The sequence below is a fragment of the Lepidochelys olivacea genome (genome assembly GCF_965140295.1).
Source record: "Lepidochelys olivacea isolate rLepOli2 genome assembly, chromosome: 1".
NCBI classification, from domain to species: domain Eukaryota; kingdom Metazoa; phylum Chordata; order Testudines; family Cheloniidae; genus Lepidochelys; species Lepidochelys olivacea.
In genome coordinates, this window is record NC_140411.1 from 296,136,192 (window position 1) to 296,156,456 (window position 20,265).

Sequence of the window (20,265 nt, forward strand, 5' to 3'; positions counted from 1 at the left end):
ATGTTGAGTTAGTTGACATTTCAACCTACACAAGATATTTTCTTTTTAAATCACCCATTCAATGACAATGTTTTTGGTCAGTGCCTGTAGCAGTGTATTGTTTGTAACATTCTTTTAAGGACTTCATCTGGAGCCCACTTTGTTTAAAATTATTTCCTTTTGCTTGAGATCTTACACCATACTGTTTTGTATTTTTTCCTGAGTCCCTATGTTCCTTGTTATCTTCATTGCCAATTTCAGATGATGTGTTAAGAGATGCTGTGATAATCACTCTAATTGGAAACCTCCACATGCTGTCAATTATTGTTATTTCTCAAAAGTTAACGACTGTACAGTGATATTTAAAATGAAGATTATTAAAATGATAAAGAGCAGGAAAGAGAAAACTTATTTTAGAAAATATTCTACACAAAATATATACTTATTGGGCATGGTTTTGCATAATGTCCATCATGAGAGCTTAGGGCCTGATAGAAAACCCACAGAATGGCAATGGAAAGTCCTATTTATTTCAGCAATATGTTCTTCCAAAACATCCAGTTCTTGCCACTGCCATAGACAGGTTATCTGGCTGGATGAATCATTGGTCTGATTCCCTATGACATTTCCTATGGTCGGAAAAGCTAAAACACTGATATTCTACAATGCTGACCACATAGCCATTTCAAGTATGCTGCTTTCTGGTAGTGACAGAACATGAGCATATCCAAAAGACTCTCCTGAAAACCTTTGCTCAATGTGCAACTGCCAGCAAAAGAATAAACAAAATGCTATGGTATATGAAGATTGGGATGGAAAATAACACCAAAAACATTAATCTTACCTTGAATAAAACTGGCCACTTAACAAAACTGGCCACCTAACCTCCAAATGAGTATAGGTGATTATAAAAGGTGTCTAGAGATGGACAACATAAATAATTAGAGGCATGAAAAGACTTCTGCATGAGGGGAGACTGAAACAATTGAGACTTTAGGGAGAAGACAAAAAAAGTAGACTTGATCCAGGTATTGAAAATAATGAATGACAGAGAGAAAGTAAACTGGACTCTCCAGTTTACTCCCTTTCATAATACAAGAAGAAGGGGATTTCTACTGAAACATGACAATTTAAAATGGACACAGTGAAATGCTTTTTATGCCCTGCATAATTGAATGGTGGAACTAATTGCCACCCCATTTTACATATGGGCAACTAAGGCACAGAGAGAGATTAAGGCCTGAATGCACAAAAGGAGGCAGGCGTTGTAATGCTCAGGATGATAATGCATAACTTTTAGGCTGGGAAAATCACTGCAATTCACAAGGCCCGAGTTAAGTGCCTAAATTCCTACATAATGAATAGGGAGAGATCTATGCCTTAGACTGCAATTCACAAAAAACAGTATGCTAAACAGGGAGTCACCTCAATTAGTCAGTGGGAGATGAAAACGAGAGGGGTGAGCGCTAAACCCCACCCCTGTCACTGGGCACCGATATCTGCTTAGCAAGAAATGTGGGGAATCCTTCACTCTCTCCTGTTGGAGCTGTTGCACTGTGAATAAAAAATTAAATAACCAACAGAGCAGGGGGACTGGATCCTGGGTCTCCCAGGTCTCCCTTTCACTCTGGCTCAAATGACTCCTGAGAGAGAAGAGCATAAGAGAGAACACACACATGAGAATGAGTCTTTAGCCTGGTGGTCAGAGCACTCACCCAGGATGTGGAAGACCCAGTTCCCCTGCTTCAGTGATGCTAATTCTTTTTTCACAGCGCAATAGCTTCAGCAAGGGAGACTAAGGGAGCCCCATATCAGAATACCCCACAGCCCAATGGTCATGGCGTGCACCTTAGAGGTGGCAGATCCCTGTTCAACTCCCTTCTCCCCATCAGGTGGAGGGAGGAAAGACTTGAACTGGGGTTTCCCACATCCCACATGAGTGCCCTAACTACTGGGCTAAAAGTTATGAGTGAAGATCTCCTCTTTCCCAACCCTCCCGGGCTGTTTTGTGTGAATTTGCCTGAGGGGCCCAATCCAGTGGGCAAGTTAGATCTCTGAATGACTATCTTCCCCTGGTTTGTGAATTGCTCTGGGACTTAGGCAGGAAATAGGTACCCAGGGTGCCCACAAGGAGGCAGCAGTGTGAATGCCCAGAGGCAGAAACATAGGTGCCTAGAGAACTTTTACTGAAAAAACATAGGTGCTGAGTAAGTTGCCTACAAGGTTTCAGCAGGAGTTTTGTGCATCACAATAGTCCCAAAACTAAGACTCAGGCACCTAACTCTTTTTGTGCATTCAGTGACTTACCCAGGATCACACAGAATATCTTTAGCACAGCATGAAATTGAACTTGTGTCTCCATGTCCCAGCGAGTGTCTGAACCACTGAACCATCCGCCTTCTCTTATAGCACATACATTAAGTTATGCTATAACTTTAAGCATGTAAATATTCCCATTTGAAGTGACTGGGGCTATAGAAGCAATTAAGGACCTGATTTAATCCAGGTCTACAGTCCAGTGTTGCTCCTCACACTCTACCAGGACTACACTTTCTGCCCTCAGTAAAAACCTATCTTTATTCACAGCATGTGCCTATTTACGTAATGTGGTTTACCATCCTCTTACTCTGCATTACTGTTAGAAAAAACACAAGAGCCCCATATGGAGATTTTACTCTCCAATCATCTCTCAGTCGCTCTAAGCCTGAGGCTTGTCACTCAACCCTCATAACCAAGTCATATTCATTGTGAGGTAAAAAAGGAAAGAGCTGACTCTTTGTCCAAGTACACTTACAAGCGTACGTTCTCAATGACTTTTCAGCTCAAATGTCCATGTTTTCTTCAAATATGTTCCTCAGAGTAAGCTTGGTCATTTCCTTCAAGAGATCCAAGAACAAAAACCTTGCAAGATTTTATTTAAGAGAAGTCGAAAAATGGCTTGCTGCAGCTGCACTAACTGTAAACCAGGTTTGTGGAGATAGGAAGAAAGCTACAGAACAGGATTTCAAATGGGTGTCTGTAATACGTACATTTTAAAATAACATACTACAAGTTCTATGTCTTGTGCCAAGAATACAGACTGAAGCTGAGAGATTAGAAGCCTGAATGTGTGGCTAAAAATATCAGTACAGATAGGAGGGTATTATAATTCATGATGCTTCTTTTGAAACAGATGGAGCATACGCAGTATTGGAACTAATTTTTTTGGAAAATACTAAGCCATGCAACTCTAAATTAAAGACTAGGCACAACAATACATGCAACATTTCATTATTTCAGTAATCAGACTTTTTTTGATAGACAAATATAGGAAAGCATTTAAAGCCATTTCTTTAGGAGCTTATCTTTGCTCTCATGAGTAGTCCACAAAGGGCAGTACATCCACAAAGGGCACTTTCGGTGGTGCAGTGCCTAACTTTAGGCATTGCAGCCTGTGTTAAGCAGAAATGAGGCTTTGGCCTAAGTGTAAAGGTGTATGGGAAATGAAGGTTCCTAATGTAAGAAAAGTTAGAGATAAGCTGGAGACAGTAAGATGGGAAAATTGAACTTAGCAAAGCCATGACCCTAGGTTATGTTGTGGCTATATTTTGGTTATAGCTGGTTTTAGAAAGGTTTTTAAAGAGCATTTTTAAGAATTATGAATGTTTAATAAAATGCTATTTATAGGGATAGTATTAGAAGGACAAGGGTGCTGATGTTAATTTAAATAATGTGTTAATATAAAGAACTATCAATGAGGTGGTGGAAATGTGAATATGGTAATTAGTATATTAATTAACATCAAAACTACTACTGATTATAAAAAGAGTAATTTTGTTAAAATGAGAGAGAACGCCAATTAATATCAAAGGGGTACTGTTAGCTTCTAGGTTTAAGTATAACTGTAGTATTGTGTACGTGGTAACTGCATGCCTGTTTGCTTAGCTAATCATTTTTCTTCTGAATAAAGTTTGGTTTTATCATTTGAAGTGTCACCCAGTGGTCATTTACTAAAACAAATTGCTCTCCTATATCCCACATGAGTGCCCCAACTACTGGGCTATAGGGGATTTCAGGGTAGAAGAAGTATCAGAAGGGGAGCCATGTTAGTCTGGATCTGTAAAAGCAGCAAAGAGTCCTGTGGCACCTTACGGACTAACAGATGTATTGGAGCATAAGCTTTCATGGGTGAATACCCACTTCGTTGGATGGCCCACTAAAGCTTATGCTCCAATACCTCTGTTAGTCTACAAGATGCCACAGGATTCTTTGCCACTAAGGTAGAAGAAGGTTTCCCAGTTTCTCCTGTTGAAGCTGATCAACTTTGTACAATTACTTAAATATTCACTGGAGCAAGGAGACTGGATCCTGGGTCTCCCAGGTGGGTGCACTAACTGAGCTATAGAGCCATTCTCCCTCTCTCACTGGCCCAATGACTATTTCAGTTTTTCATACAAATTGGAACCATTTCAACAGGAGAAAATGAGAACAATTCGCCACAGACAACGCCATAGGTCAGGGAACTCACCCGGGTGGGGGGGGCAAGGAAGGGGACCTGAGTTCAAATCCCTGCTTAGAATTAGGCCCAGGGGGGACTTGAACATAGATTTCTAAGATCCTAGGAGAGTTCCCTGTTCATGAAGGGTATAAAAGCCATCCCATTACCATTGTTTTGTGCAGGGTCCTGTCTGGTAGCTGTTTCTTGACAATACCTACAGATTAGGTCTTTCCAGCCTATCTTGCCTACAAGGCCTAGTTTCAGTAACCTGCTGGGGCTTAGGCATGAGTGAGGTGCTGGAAGTCAGAACTGATATGCTTTGCGTATGCCCACCAGCAGGAATTTAAATGCTTATAGGGTTAGACAGCAACTGAGCTAAATTTTGAACTTACAGGCCTAAAGTGGTAGTTAGCTCCCTAAATGTCCCTAAAATTACACATATGCTTAAGTCTTTGCGGGACCAGGACCTTAATCACCCATTAGCTCCCTTCAAGCATTAACAACTATATTCCTTTTTTTTTTTTTTAAATATTCCCTGACTCAGAACTTGCCTCTCAGCCTTGCAGGGTGATTTAGGGTTTGATCATGAAGGATAATATGATAAAATTTGGAAAGGAAAACTAAATGTTAGTTTGGCAGAAAATCTTGAAAAAGCTTCCTGATAATGAAATTTTTTTGACCGTAAAACAGTCTCTTGTGGGAATTAATAGGAACACCAGCCCCTAGGACAAAGCACTAGGCAGAATAAAATACTGGCATACGTCATACATTGTAGGGAACATTCAGGGCTATGAAATAAACGATGTAATGGGTTTTTCCCATCTGCAATGTCTGTGATGCAGTGATTACCATTCCAAATCTGGCTACAACCTAGTGACACATAAGTATGTGACCCCGCCAAGAGGTATCATAACAGGCATCATGAGAAACCCAGCTACAGCAAAATGAGCAGAATGCCTTTGTTTTAAAGCTATGATAAAAATCCTTAAAGCTAGGGCTGGCGAATCTAGCTAAGGGCAACACTGGGGAGCCTGGAGTCCTCCCTCTGTTCCCTGGATGGGGGTACAAAACTCAGGGCTTTTCCAGACCAGCATTATGGATAAACAAACCAAATTTTCTTCCCACCTGCACTCCAGAGATGAGCTCCCTGATGAGCTCCTACAGCCAGCCTGAGCGGCTCAGCAACTGGTCATTAGTGGGAAAGAGGAAGGAGGAACAGCAGCCTGTGCCATTCCCCTCCCCAGGTCTAAGGACTGAAGTAGTCTCTTCCCCCTGTTATCTTCTTCCCCTTCAGCCTTGTGATACAGAAAAGCTGCATAATGGCATCTTTTCCATCCCTCCCCCGAAGAGATACTGAACAGAGAACCACTCCAGGGATATGGTCTATAGCTATAGCCATATAAAGAACAGACCTCCCTTGCATGGGTTCCTAGCACTATGCTCCAGCCAGCTTCCAGGACTGCTGTATCAGGGGGCTACAGATGTGAACCAGATTTGGGCAATAGGGCAACATGAGCTGGTGAAAGGTGATTTGCTCAACCAAACTCATAATTTTGGGGTTTGATTTATCCTACTCATTTACAGCTTGTTCAAGTGGCTCAGAAAGATCCTGCAGAACAGACGCATATCGTCCATTTGCCATTATTGGTGCCATGAAAGGAATCATTCTGTGGCACAGTTAAAGCAAGAGCCTAAATGCTGAAGTGCCAAACTGAAATACCTGCCCAATTTGATAAATCTCTCACCGTTTCAACTATGATCAAACAGTTGGTAACTGAATAAACTACATTAGAAAGAGAATTCTTCCATCTTAAGGTGTTCGGGTCACCCTACAGTATATGTAAGATTCAACTTTTCATTATGGTATTTGGCCTGCAGATATACCTTTTTCAAAGTTATTTCATCCATTACGAGTCTCCAAAGAAGAATGAAAGCAACATGAGTTGATTTTTGCTCAACTTAATTCTGTAATTAAGTTGAGAAAAATTCTGCTGTTCAATTAAAACAGAAATCTTTTGTGATTAGATTTTTTTTAAGATTTGCCTCTACCTATAGAAAGATGTGAGATATTCCAGCCCATTCAGATTACTCAGTTGCCAAATCAACAAACCATTATTTAATATAGTAAATATAACCCTTTGTGCTACCCTTCAGATTGTCACATGCCTCTTTGCCCTCAGGACACATGGCTGTTAATAAGTATAGCCACTCATGTCTTACTGTTTTCTGTTCACTGAACCATTGCTATCATTCCGGTCCTGATAATTGCTGGGAGCATTTTGCTTACAGACACACTTATTGCATGAATACAACTACTAGTGAGTTGCATCTGAAATATGGATTGGATGACTCATTTGTTTGTGTATTTGTCAGGAACAGTGGCATGAACAGCTTTTCTAGAAACCTCATCATCCAGATAGATATCTTATTCCTTTCAAGGATAAATAATCATTTATGCATTGGGCAAATAATCTGATCTATGGGATATCTGTGATTCAGCAATGACAATGCAGCACCCTGGATTTAAAATAAATAATTCATAACTGGAACTACAAAAAATGCTAGAAAGAGAAAACTAAAGAGAATACACAGATCCCTAGAGAGCATCATAGCATAGCAGATACAAGGAAAAGGAAATGTACATACCAGTAGAGCTGGTCAGAAATTTCAAATGAAAGTTTTCACTGAAATTTCAACCTTTTTTAACACAATAAAAAGAAAGAATTTGGGACAAAAGTATTTCAATTTTAGGGAGATTTCCTATTATTTGAAGTTTGACAGAATTTATTTTTAAATGGCCTGTTGGTTGTCTTCCAATGTTTTTCCTTTGTTTTGGTTTTCGCATTGCCAGCTTTGACTGGTCAGCTGAGTCACATGATGATAACATTTTCAAAAATTAAAACATTCATTTTTGAAAGTTTCTCATTTTGAAAAAATCATTTTTGTTTAGGAAAAAACAAAATAGGATAGGAAGCTGGCTAGATTGTCGGGCTCAATGGGTAGTGATCAATGGCTCCATGTCTAGTTGGCAGCTGGTATCAAGTGGAGTGCCCCAAGGGTCGGTCCTGGGGCTGCTTTTGTTCAATATCTTCATAAATGATCTGGAGGATGGTGTGGATTGCACCCTCAGCAAGTTTGCAGATGACACTAAACTGGGAGGAGAGGTAGATATGCTGGAGGGTAGGGATAGGATACAGAGGGCCCTAGACAAATTGGAGGATTGGGCCAAAAGAAATCTGATGAGGTTCAACAAGGACAAGTGCAGAGTCCTGCACCTAGGACGGAAGAATCCAATGCACCGCTACAGACTAGGGACCGAATGGCTCGGCAGCAGTTCTGCAGAAAATGACCTAGGGGTTACAGTGGACCAGAAGCTGGATATGAGTCAACAGTGTGCCCTTGTTGCCAAGAAGGCCAATCGCATTTTGGGATGTATAAGTAGGGGCATTGCCAGCAGATCGAGGGACGTGATTGTTCCCCTCTATTCGACACTGGTGAGGCCTCATCTGGAGTACTGTGTCCAGTTTTGGGCCCCACACTACAAGAAGGATGTGGAAAAATTGGAAAGAGTCTAGCGGAGGGCGACAAAAATGATTAGGGGACTGGAACACATGACTTATGAGGAGAGGCTGAGGGAACTGGGATTGTTTAGTCTACGGAAGAGAAGAATGAGGGGGGATTTGATAGCTGCTTTCAACTACCTGAAAGGGGGTTCCAAAGAGGATGGCTCTAGACTGTTCTCAGTGGTAGCAGATGACAGAACAAGGAGTAATGGTCTCAAGTTGCAGCGGAGGAGATTTAGGTTGGATATTAGGAGAAACTTTTTCACTAGGAGGGTGGTGAAACACTGGAATGCGTTACCTAGGGAGGTGGTGGAATCTCCTTCCTTAGAAATTTTTAAGGTCAGGCTTGACAAAGCCCTGGCTGGGATGATTTAATTGGGGCTCGGTCCTGCTTTGAGCAAGGGGTTGGACTAGATGACCTCCTGAGGTCCCTTCCAACCCTGATATTCTATGATTCTATGAAAAAAGGAGAAAATAAAGAAGTAAACTATAATGAAAACACTGAATTTGCTAACATTTCCACAGGCTGGTTTTTTGCTTCGTTTATGTTTGTTTTTATTATTATTATTACTCAGTCAACATTAATTAGCAGTGACACATTCTTCCCAACATACTGGGTGACTTCCTGACCCCAGTGAAGTCAACAGAGTCAGGATTTTAATCATTGCTTTTTCATTGCACACTGGAGGAATTATGTGTTATGCTTCACAAGTCCCAGAAGTATTTTAAAAGCAGTATACCATGGAGGCATGACCAACTCAGTGCCCAGCAAGATGAACTGATCTTCTAAGAGCCCTGGGAGATTTTTTTCTCAAGCTGCTTGAAACTTCAATAAATTCGAAAGAAGCAGAGTAGAGTAAGTGTATGGACTATATATTCTGAAACTTCCAGTTATTGGTAAGTAACATTCCATTCTCCTTTCTGATCAGTTCAGCACTGTAATTAAACATGTGACCATCCTCACTGAATCAGTGGAGCTATTGTTATTACTTGTATTGCCATATGCCTCAATCATGGAACAGGACCCCATTGTGCTAGCCACTGTACAAACCCAGAACCAAAAGACGGTCCTGCCCCAATCTAAGTATTGTAGTCTGTAATCTAAGCATAAAATAGGACACAGTAGATGGATACATACAGACCATGAGAGAGTAACAAGACAATATCAGTCAGCATGATCAGCTGTGGTATCAGTGCACCAGCAGTCTACTGACGTGCTTAAAGTTAGGTATGTGTTTAAATACCTTGCTGAATCGGGACCGTCTCGATTGGCCTTCCCAGAGCCATAAAAGGAATCCTGTACTTCCTGATTCCTACTCCAGTGCTTAAATCGCAAGACAACACCTCTCAAGGGGGAAAAAAAGGAATCAGCTATTGATAAAATCTTACTTTAATGAGCAGTCTGTACGCTTCCTCAAATATTGTTGCATACAAAATTGCCACATGCTTTACCAAGTGAGAATCTTTTTGCCCACAGACAGAAGAATTTACTGCATCTTGTTTGTTGGAAAAGAGCAATATGCCTAGGACAGACATGGCACAAGCAGACATTTCTCCTTTACACCTGCTCCTCTGGTTGCTCTCTTTACCAGAAGTTCACTTGCAGCATCTAGTATAATTTGTTTGTCCTGTCACTTGGTGCTGCCTCTGTTAAATTAAGACATTTTTTGTAGGTTCCATGTCAGTGCTGTAGGAAAAGATTCTCATTTCCCCAGGCCTTGTTTCCCCCATTTATCCTGGGAGGAATTCACTCCTATGCTGCAGCCATTATGAGCCAATGGAACATACACAAGGGGGAGAGCCCTGGTACCAGAACTGCAAGTGTTCTAGGGTGCACCAGGGACAAGAAGGCCCATCATGGAGCAATCTTTTCCCTGGCTACTCTTCAATTGCAGCAAGTCCTACAGGAACCATTGCAATCATGCCTCAGGTTAGGATAGTCCTTGCGGCTGGTGTATCCTGCTCTGAGAATGTAACTGGTCCTCTACAGGCCCACGATCGGGGATGCACAAGCCACATCCTTTCTGGTCCTGCATCAGATAGGAGAATGAATTCAGCCCTCTCTATTCCTTGTGTAACCCTTCTGCCAGGTGGAGCCAGCAGCAACAAGGGCCGGGTTCAGTATCTAGGGGTTCTGTTTCAACACTACAACACAAAACCGGCTCAAGCCCCAACCCAGTGACCTGGGACAATTACACATCACCCCCTGGGTGCCTCTAAGGTGCCACTGCCCATTTGTGTGTGTGACAATTAGTACTGCCCAGTCTCCCAAATTTACTGGGAGCTTTCACACCCTACATCTGCCTATCCCCCAACCAGCAATAAATCCTGTCCCCCACCAGTACAGCCACAGCCCCCTCAGTTTGGCGCCCACACCATCAGTTCAGCCCCCAACTCCCATTCCCATCAGGCCAGCCTCATTCAGTTCAACACACCCAGCCTCACCACTGCTCCTCCTAGGGTTCTTCATACCTGCCCCCCATAGGCCGGGGGGTAGGGGTAGCTCAGGGGATCTTTATTCCCCTCTACCTCTTCCTAGCCAGCTGCTAGAGGCAGGAGGAGCAGAGGTACCAACTTGGCTGTCTTTCTCACAGAAGAGTGGGAGGAGGGAATGGTGCCACACTGGGTTCCAGACTCTTTGCTCAGGGGAGAGACTCTGCTGGCTTCCAACAGGGTTGAACTTTGCAAGGAAGCTGGAGCTTCTCCCATCATCACAAGATGGGCTCCAAAACCCTTTGAAATTCCATCACTTGTGATGGAGTCCCCAGAGTTGGCAATACAGTATCAGGGTAAAGAGAATTTATCCATTAGTTCCAGCTTCCCCACCCCTCCACTGCTTCCTTTTTGTTAACTGGTCCATTGCTCCAAAGTCATCTTTGTTAGGGTTGAGAAAATTCAAAACTGCATCAACTAAAAGCAAAGTTTTACCATTTTTGTGCAGTCAGATAAGACAATTCACCAATTTTTCTTTGCATGTGGAGCTTTGCCCCACATATTTTACACACCCCAGTTATGGTTTTTATTCAGTGGGAAAGTGAAAGATGCTGTTCCTCCTTTTAAGAGTAATTAATGATCAGCCAGTCAGAATTCCCCAATGTTCCTCAGCCCTTATTTTGCTAAGAGGACCAAAGATGCAAGTTTTAAAGCAGTGTGGGGTGGGGTTGTCCAGATTGGCTGTTTATGGCTTCTGTCGTGATGATCTGGCTAGATTTGGTTTTGATGTTGATGTAAAAGCAATATGTGTCAACTCCCAACAACAAACAGCTGGGATCAAAATTGTTAGAATAATAATATTCCATATACCTGTTATGCTTCATGGAGTCAGGGGTGAAAGTAGCTTAAAGGACTTACCAGTACGCCGGAATCCTGAGTGGGGGCGTAGCCTCAATGGAAGGGGCATGGCCTCAACCGGAAGAGGTGGGGCCTTTAAATCACCCCCAGAGCTGCAGAGGCGGCTGGGAGCTCAGGGATGATTTAAAGGGCCCGGGGCTCCAGCCACCACTACCACAGTGGAGCTCCAGGCCTTTTAAATCACTGCCCGAGCCTGGCTGCCGGAGCCCCGGGGTAGCAGTGGCAGTGCTCAGGCGGTGCTTTAAAGGGCCTGGGGCTCCTGCAGCTGTGGGGAGCCCTGACCCTTTAAACCACCGCCTTAGCCCCACTGCCTGAGCCCCAGGGTAGTGGCGGCAGGGCTCCAGCGGAGATTTAAAGGGCCCAGGGCTCCTCGCAGCGGCTGGAGCCCTGGGCCCTTTAAATCACCACCAGAGCTCTGCCACCACTACCCCAGAGCTCTGGCAGCTGGGCTCAGGAGGCGATTTAAAGGATCTGGGGCTCCGGCTGCTGCCCTGGGCCCTTTAAATCGCCAGCCTGGGGAAGCTGGTCCAGTCCGGCACAGTGTACCGGCTCTTGTTGGTACGCTGTACCAGACTGGACCAGCTTACTTTCACCTCTGCATGGAGTGATGGGTATGGGAGTTAAAGGGGGAAAGATAAAATGGTTTTTAACTATTCTCTTATTTTCAAAAGTGTACTAAACAAAAATCTCAGGCTTTAGGTGCAACTGTACTCCAAGCAGGAACTTTTTTTCCCCACTTCAATCCTTGTCCCCCAGAGGATGGTGTTCTGTGGGTGCCAGAGCCAAACTAGCAGATGTAAACTGGATCCACTGACTTTGTAATCTTATTGAAATTGATTTGGGACCTTTCATCCAGCTCCTGTTTCAGACCTTTCAGCAATAGTTCAGTTACGAAGAGACCAGCTGCTTCCTTGGAGGGGCAGAGCACAACTGCTGAGCTGCAAAGTGCCTGTAGTGTGTCTCCAGTCAGTGTTTTAGAAAGCAATTACCACATCCCCTGACAGCCTAGGCATGGTACTCTGCAGTACTTGAGAAATGGCCAGGATGCCTCTAATTGAACTATGACTTACAACAGTGTGGGCTCATAAGAAATTGGAGAAGCAAGAGATATGAATAGTCTAGAAAAACTGAAGAAAAAGAAAAATGTTTAAAACAAATCAGACATTCAGAATAACAGAAAAAGGTGTTTATAACCTTTCCCGTAGCATTTCATTATGAACTATTTTTCAAAGTGGAAACATCCTTCTGCATAACCACCCCTCTTCACATAATGGTTTTAGAAAGGATTTTTGAAATTAAATAGCAATACGCCTCCTCAGCATAGGTATTAATAGGTTATTAGTGAACTTAGAGCTGAAGAAGCAGTTTATCTTTGCCTTGTGCTTGACCACACATAAAGGGTGCACCAACAACTTACTAACACATACTGAGCCAAACTCAGAGGTGGTGGGTAACTTACATATTGGTAATTGTGTGTGAGGCTATAAATGTTTAGGAGTCAAAATTACTCTAACATACACTTTGTTTGGTGGGAGGGAGGGCAGAAAAAGGTGCAAGTTATTCTAATTTACACGCATCTCTGAATTTAGCCCGGTTCATGCTCATTGCTATATTAGCTAAGAAGAAGCTACAGTCATTTTTATTTCCCAGATGGAATGTTCCATTTCAATAGGTGAATTAGGTGTGCTCTCACTTTTGAAATGATATATGATTTACAAGTTACCTAACAGCCAAGATATGTTATCCAGTGTAAAAGTATTGATTTGTTCTGTTCTCACATCTGTTCCACTCACAAGATGACATTGTAATACTGTACGAAATAACACTTAAGACTTCAGACAGTTGGATCCATACAGGCATCCCTGTGTTTGAGTGATGCTCCCAAGTCAGCCCCAACACAGAATTTGCTCACAGAAAACCAATTGCAGGATCAGAATTTAAGAATTTATATCAATGAATGATCACTGGGAATATTTTAAGAGTATTTTTGTTAATAGATTGCTAGCATCAATAGTACAAGAATTAACTAACATTTGTGTGTCATGCATTTGTGAAGTGCCTTTCTATTATAATGAGACTTCATGCAAAAACTGTACCAGAGCATTTACTATACCACTAGATGGTGCACTAATAGTGGTTATACACATCATGCAGTTATCATGAGATCTTTCATCAGGCATAATATGAAATATTACTTATTTGTATATGTACATACTAACAGAGATTTGTAATAGTGTAGGCCAATAGTACTGAGGAATAGTAGTTTAATATTCTTAATTTGTAAGATTTTACTATCACAAATAAAACACAGCTCTTGTGAGGTAGTATCACAAATGTCTCTGGCTCTAACATGGCACCATTTACCTTCCTCTTGTTTTTGATCCTATCATAAAACCACACACAGCCTTCATGTTTTTGAGTCTAAAGATCAGCGAGATTCATAGAGTACTTAATCTAAGAATAAGTGGGTAAATTAAAAAAAATTACCACAAGGCAACTGAATTAAGCCCATGTCATAAAAGATTTTGTTGGAAAGTGTGACGACAACATTGCTAACAATCAGAGTCTATTACAGCACATTCATATAGCAGAGCATGGGTTCTAACAGAGTATTATTAGTGAATCAGGATAAACTTTGATACTCAAGATTGCACTCAGCATCTTCCCCATTTTATTGTCTTTTGAATTCATATATATGCAGCAGCTCCAGAGAATCATATAAAGTAGAGGGGGGCATGGTGCCCTCCCCAATCATACCACCATCCCCACCCCCCACCTGTCCTTCCTCTTCCCCTCTCGGCTGCATCTCATCCTACCAGTTGCCTAACCCCCCCACCCCCCACCCCCCCACACACACCCCATGAGCCTTTATGCCCCACCCCTCCCAGGAACCTCAGCCCTCGAGGGACCCCCCCTTACTGTCCCTTCCCAAGAACCCCTGCTTCTCCCACCCTGCTCCTTACCTTATCCTACCTCCCTGCTGGCAAGCCTCACCCTGGGGTGACAATTCTGACCAGCTTCACAGCCAGTCCCCACTGCTGACAGGAGCCTCTGTGGTTTTTGCACCTGGCAGGTGAGAGTCTGGCACTTAGCACACTGCAAACACTGTAACTTTAGAGGCGGTGTGACACCATGATGTGTTTGGTCACACTGCCACTCACTCAAATTTGGCCCCACCATTATGATCATCACTTGACTGGCATTGGGACTCCACATGCTAAGCCACAAAGCCACATTATAACCTGACCAGGCCAAAAAGCATTTGGGCCATGGCCCTTGTGGCCCACCGTGGCTCTGCAGCCTATGAAATGTATATTTGGGTTGTGTACAGTATACATGTTTAATCTAATAATTGTATTCCTCCAGGGATTTGGAAGACCTCTCAAGTGGGCCCTCAGTTCTGCCATCTCCTCCCAACCAGGTGGCCCGGACTTCTATTCAAGTTATTTGAATAGTATTTCTATTTTCATTCTGTCCTCAGTGAATGTAGTATAAGTCTCCTGCTCTTCTCATAGCCTAGCTTATAAGGTTAAACAAGTATATTTTGATTCACAATAGCACAAAAGGTTAAATATTGTTACCCTTTTTGGCCCATGTCGTTGGCCAATATTTGGGATCTTCCGAGTTGTTTCTGCTAGGAGGAAAAATTAATGATAGAGTCAAATATCATTTCATGAGTGCAATCCTACTTGGTTACAAAGAATGTGTGCAAAGTCCTGTTCTCCTGAACACAGCAGGATCAAATGTTAGGAGGCAGTTTTCTTGCTCACAATTCTAAGCCTTTCTTTCCAGCCAGCACTCTGCCCGAAATGCTCTCTCTTGGCTTTCTCTGAGACCCACACCGCCAGTACTTCTCTGGCTGTCTCCTCACTTTCTAGCTCACACACAGCTCCACCAATTAATCCCCAGCCCTTGCTTTTGTTATCAGTCCCCAGGGAAACCACTTAGCCTGCATGGCCCAGCCTCTGCCCAGACCTTGGGTGGTTGTTTCCATTGTTTCATCTGTCAGTAAACAAAGGTGTTGTTGTAGCCATGTAGTTCACAGGATATTAGAGAGACAAGAAGGGTGAGATAATATCTTTTATTGGACCAACTGCTGTTGGTAAGAGAGACAAGTTTTTGAGCTTACACAGCACTCTTCTTCAAGTCTGGGAAACTAACTCAAAGTCTCACTGCTAAGTACAAGGTTTGCTAAACAATCTGTTCAGTTCAAGCCTTGTATTTAGCAGTGACACTTTGAGTTAGGAAACATCTACACTGGCAAAGTTACAGCACTGGAATTTACAACGCCTCTCAGAGAGCACCAAAGGAAAACTGCTGTTGTGTGTTCACACTGACAGCTGCCTGTGCAATAGCGTGTTCACACTTGCGATGCTATTCGTAGTGGTCAGCTATCACACAGAGCACCTCTTTCTCTTTTGCTGCTAAGACTTGTGGGAAGGTGGAAGAGGTCACAGGGCACCCTGTGTCCTGTCCCAATGCCCCATGATGCATTGCTTCACATCCCACCGATCCCTGTGCTTCTGTCCATATTTGGCGCCACCTTTCAATAGTTTGTGTACTGCGCGCCCTGCCCTGCCTCTTTCTGGCTGCAGGAATGGATCCCAAGCTGTTGACAAGAATGCTGTTTGCACTGACCAACATGTCACGAGTGGCAGTGGAGTTATTCCTTAAACTACAAAGGCAAGAGGAATGCGACATTGATCTCGCCACGCATAGTAGCTGTGACACGAGAATGCTTGTGGCATTCACGGAGGTGCTGACCATAGTGGAACGCAACTTTTGGGCTTGGAAACAAGCATTGAGTGGTGGGATCATATCGTAATGCACTTCTGGGATGACGAGCAGTGGCTGCAGAACTTTCGCATGAGGAAAGCCACATTCTGGAACTGTGTGAGGAGCTCGCCCCAGCCCTGCAGCTCAAGGACATGAGAATGAGAGCTGCCCTGTCGCTGGAGAAGCGCGTGGCGATTGCACTGCGGAAGCTGGCTACCTCAGACTTCTACCGATCGGTCGCTAAACAGTTTGGAGTGGGAAAGTCGACCGTTGGAGTTGTGTTGATGGAAGTGTGCAGGGCCATTAATCGCATCCTGCTCCGAAAGACCGTGACTCTGAGCAACGTGCATGAGATTGTGGATGGCTTTGCAGAAATGGACTTCCCTAACTGCAGAGGGGCGATACATGGCACGCGCATTCCAATTCTGGCACCAGACTACCTAGCCACCAAGTACATTAATCGCAAGGGGTATTTCTCTATTATTACCTGGAGCATGTCTGCTTGGCACTCCATAACTGTTAAGAGCTGCTCTGTGGCTTTTCTCTGGTGTGTCGCCTTCTCCTTTTGTTCCCTCTTCTCATTGTCCTACCACTCCTTCAAATTCCTTTTTCTCGGTGGCGGAGTGCATCATAACCTCATGCATAAAGTCCTCCTTAGTTTTTCTTGGACGCTTCCTAACTCTTTAAAAAAAAGGAGGACTTGTGGCACCTTAGAGACTAACAAATTTATTTGAGCATAAGCTTTTGTGAGCTACAGCTCACTTCATTGGTGAGCTGTAGCTCACGAAAGCTTATGCTCAAATAAATTTGTTAGTCTCTAAGGTGCCACAAATCCTCCTTTTCTTTTTTGCGGATACAGACTAACACGGCTGCTACTCTAAAACCCATCTAATTCCTAATTTTTTGCAACCATTCTGCTGCCAATCACAAAGAGGGAGGCTACGCTCCCAAGGTCATCTCTGTGAAGTTTAAATACAACATTTTACAGAGCAGTATTGTTTGCAACAGAGACAACACTGTTTCAGTGCTTTAAAACACAGCCAATACTCACACACCTGTCACTAACTGGCTGACCCCAGGCAAGCACACATAAGCCACAAGACCCCCAATATAGTGAGTAGCCACAGGGACAGGATACATCACTGTTCTCTGACCCTGCTGTACACTGGGCACATGGCTCTTGGGCACTTAGGGAGAGCCAGCACTGTAGGGTGGGTCTGATAATCATTCCTGTCCCCACACTTTCCACAGGAGGTGATCATTATGGAAGATATCTCGCTGCTGAGGGTGAGCAGGGAATCAAGGGAGGGTCTTCTCCAAGCCTGCGGCTTGCGCCCTGGCCGCTATGCGGCTAGCCTGTGCGCAGCTATGGTTCCCTTCCCATGACAGAACATTGGTGCGGGAAAATTACCCTTAATGGGGCAAGAAACAAAGCAGCTCTGCTGAGGAACCTGCGGGAGCAGATTGCCCAGTATCTCCACGATAGTTTCCTGGAGATCTGAGGGAGATTCCCGCAAAGTGAGGGCGTGTATCAACGGCCTGTTCCGCCGCTCAAACTAGGCATGAGGTGGGAGACAAGTCTGCTTTCTGCAACCCTCCTGCCCCTAACAACTCACTTCAGCAATTCTCCAAATCAGATCCACTTACCAGGGGCTTCCACTCCTGTTTGCGCTTCACCAAGATCTGACTGCTGTGACAGGCTAGGCTCCTCCAGGGTAAAAAAGAGCTCCCTGCTGCATGCATCTCTGGTCTCTGAGTCATCCTCTGCCTCTGGTTCCCCCTCCCCCTTTTCATCCAAGATTGCCTCCTCCTGGCTCAGTCCACTCTCAACTGGCATATGAGCCAACGAAGTATCCACAGGGGCCTTTGCAGAGGAGATGGGGTCACCACCAAGTATCATGTCCAGCTCTTTGTAGAACCAGCAGCTCATGGGCACAGCACCGGAGAGGCAGTTTGCCTTCCACGCCCTGTGGTAGGTGTTCTGCAGCTCCTTCACTTTGACCCTGCACTGCAATGTGTCCTGTTCATGGCCCCTTTCTATCATGCATCTAGAAATCTGTCCATAGGTATCATAATTCTGATGGTTGGAGCGCAGCTGTGACTGCACTGCCTCCTCTCCCCAAATGCTGATGAGGTCCAGCAGCTCGGCATTGCTCCAAACGGGGGATCGCCTCAAAAGCTTGTTTCTCACCAACAGAAGTTGGTCCAGTAAAAGATATTACCTCACCCACCTTGACTCAGTAAACAAAGGCATATTTACTTGTTCCCTCAGTTTAACCTGAAGGGAATGTGGTTAGAATGCCTATCAGTTTCATGCAGTGTAGCTGTAGCTCTGTTGGTCCCAGGATATTAGAGAGACATGGTGGATGAGGTAATATCTTTTATTAGAGCACCTTCTGTGGGTGAGAGAACCACACAGAACTTTTCTTCAGGTTTCTGATTGCTCTAGTTCAACAGTTCTCAAACTGTGGATTGGGACATCAAAGTGGGTCGCCACCCCCATTTTAATGGGGTCGCCGGAGCTGGCATTAGACTTGCTGGGGCCCGGGGCCAAAGCTGAAGCCCAAGCCCCACTGCCCAGGGCCAAAGCCAAAAGGCTTCAGCCTGGGGTGGATGGTCTCAGGTTACAGGCCCCCTGTGTGGGGCTGTAGCCCTTTTGCTTTGTCTTTGGTCCCCACGCCCAGGGCAGTGGGGCTCTGGCTTTGGCTTTGCCCCCCACCTCCGCCCAGGGTGGTGGGGCTTGGATGGACTCAGGCTTTGGTCCCATCTCCTGGAGTCATGTACTAATCTTTGTTGTCAGAAGGGGATCGCGGTGCAATGAAGTTTGAGAACCCCTGCTCAAGAACAAAGACACCTGCCTTCCAGCATAACAACATTCTTCCGGGGCTTCCTTTATAATAGGATAAGGTTTCAAGGCTTTTAAAAAACATAATACCTACTTTACAGTTGTGGACTGCAATAAAAATGCTCACAAACAAATGACTAAAATTATGGATCAGGGGGTTTTTTTCCTCCCTTGTTAGGATTTTTAACAAAATGTTAGATCATTGATACAGCACACAGGGGCTGTGTCTTCTTGTACGTTTGGAAAGTACATTATATATTATGAGTGCTACCACTAAAAAAATCATACGGCATTAAGTGAGCTGAAGTTGGGTTAAAACAATGAGATTGTAATAGCTTCAAAAGCTTGGACAACCTGAATTTTTCTGGTAACTGCAATTCACATTAACCTCTACTTGAATGTTACTCAGCACACCAGGGAGTTATTTGTATGGTCTCCTACCACTGTATGTCCCTGCAGGATTTTGAACTCTTCTTGATCAGTGGAAAATTCCATGTCCTTGCATAAACTCTAGTATTGCTTTCCTTTGGTTCAGTACTACTCCGTACTATGCTAGATAGAAATTTGCAAACAATACCCTCACAGACTGGAATAATTCCAAACCATTTAGCAGGCTTTTAGTCAATCTTCCTTTGTATAATGAATGAAGAATGCAAATGTAACAACTATTCACAAAAGCCATATTGTGAGACAGTGATGGCTTACGTGCTGATGTGATCCATTGTTCACACACAGAGCACAGTGTAACATGTTTTTTAGGGGAGTTTTGTTTTCTGTCAGTGTGTTTCCTTACATCTTCCAAGAAAGAGACTTCTATATAGGTATCGAAGCCTACAGAGAACATAGTACTACAACTACAATATAAGAGATTAAAACTGAGATTAGTTGGATAAATATACGAAAATTAATGAAAATCCAGTGAAGAGATTAGCTGCACAAATACACAGAAATCTGTGAAAGGTTGTCAAGTTTATTTGCTCATTGAAATAATGTTAATCTGGTTAATCTGGTTGAGTTCATTGTGGGTAACTGTAACATGTAATACTGTACATTGTAATTTAGCATAAACTTGGATGAGCAGGTACCATCTAAAGCACTATTATGAAGTAGTAAAATACAGCATGGTAACAAAATGTGCAGATTAAACCTGGTTGGGAGGAAAGAGGGAGACATTTTCACAATTTCCCACCACCTTTTAAAAAAATTCTACCGTCTGTCATTGATCCAAAAATGAGGATTTTTTGTCATTTTTAATTATGATTAATTATCATTTA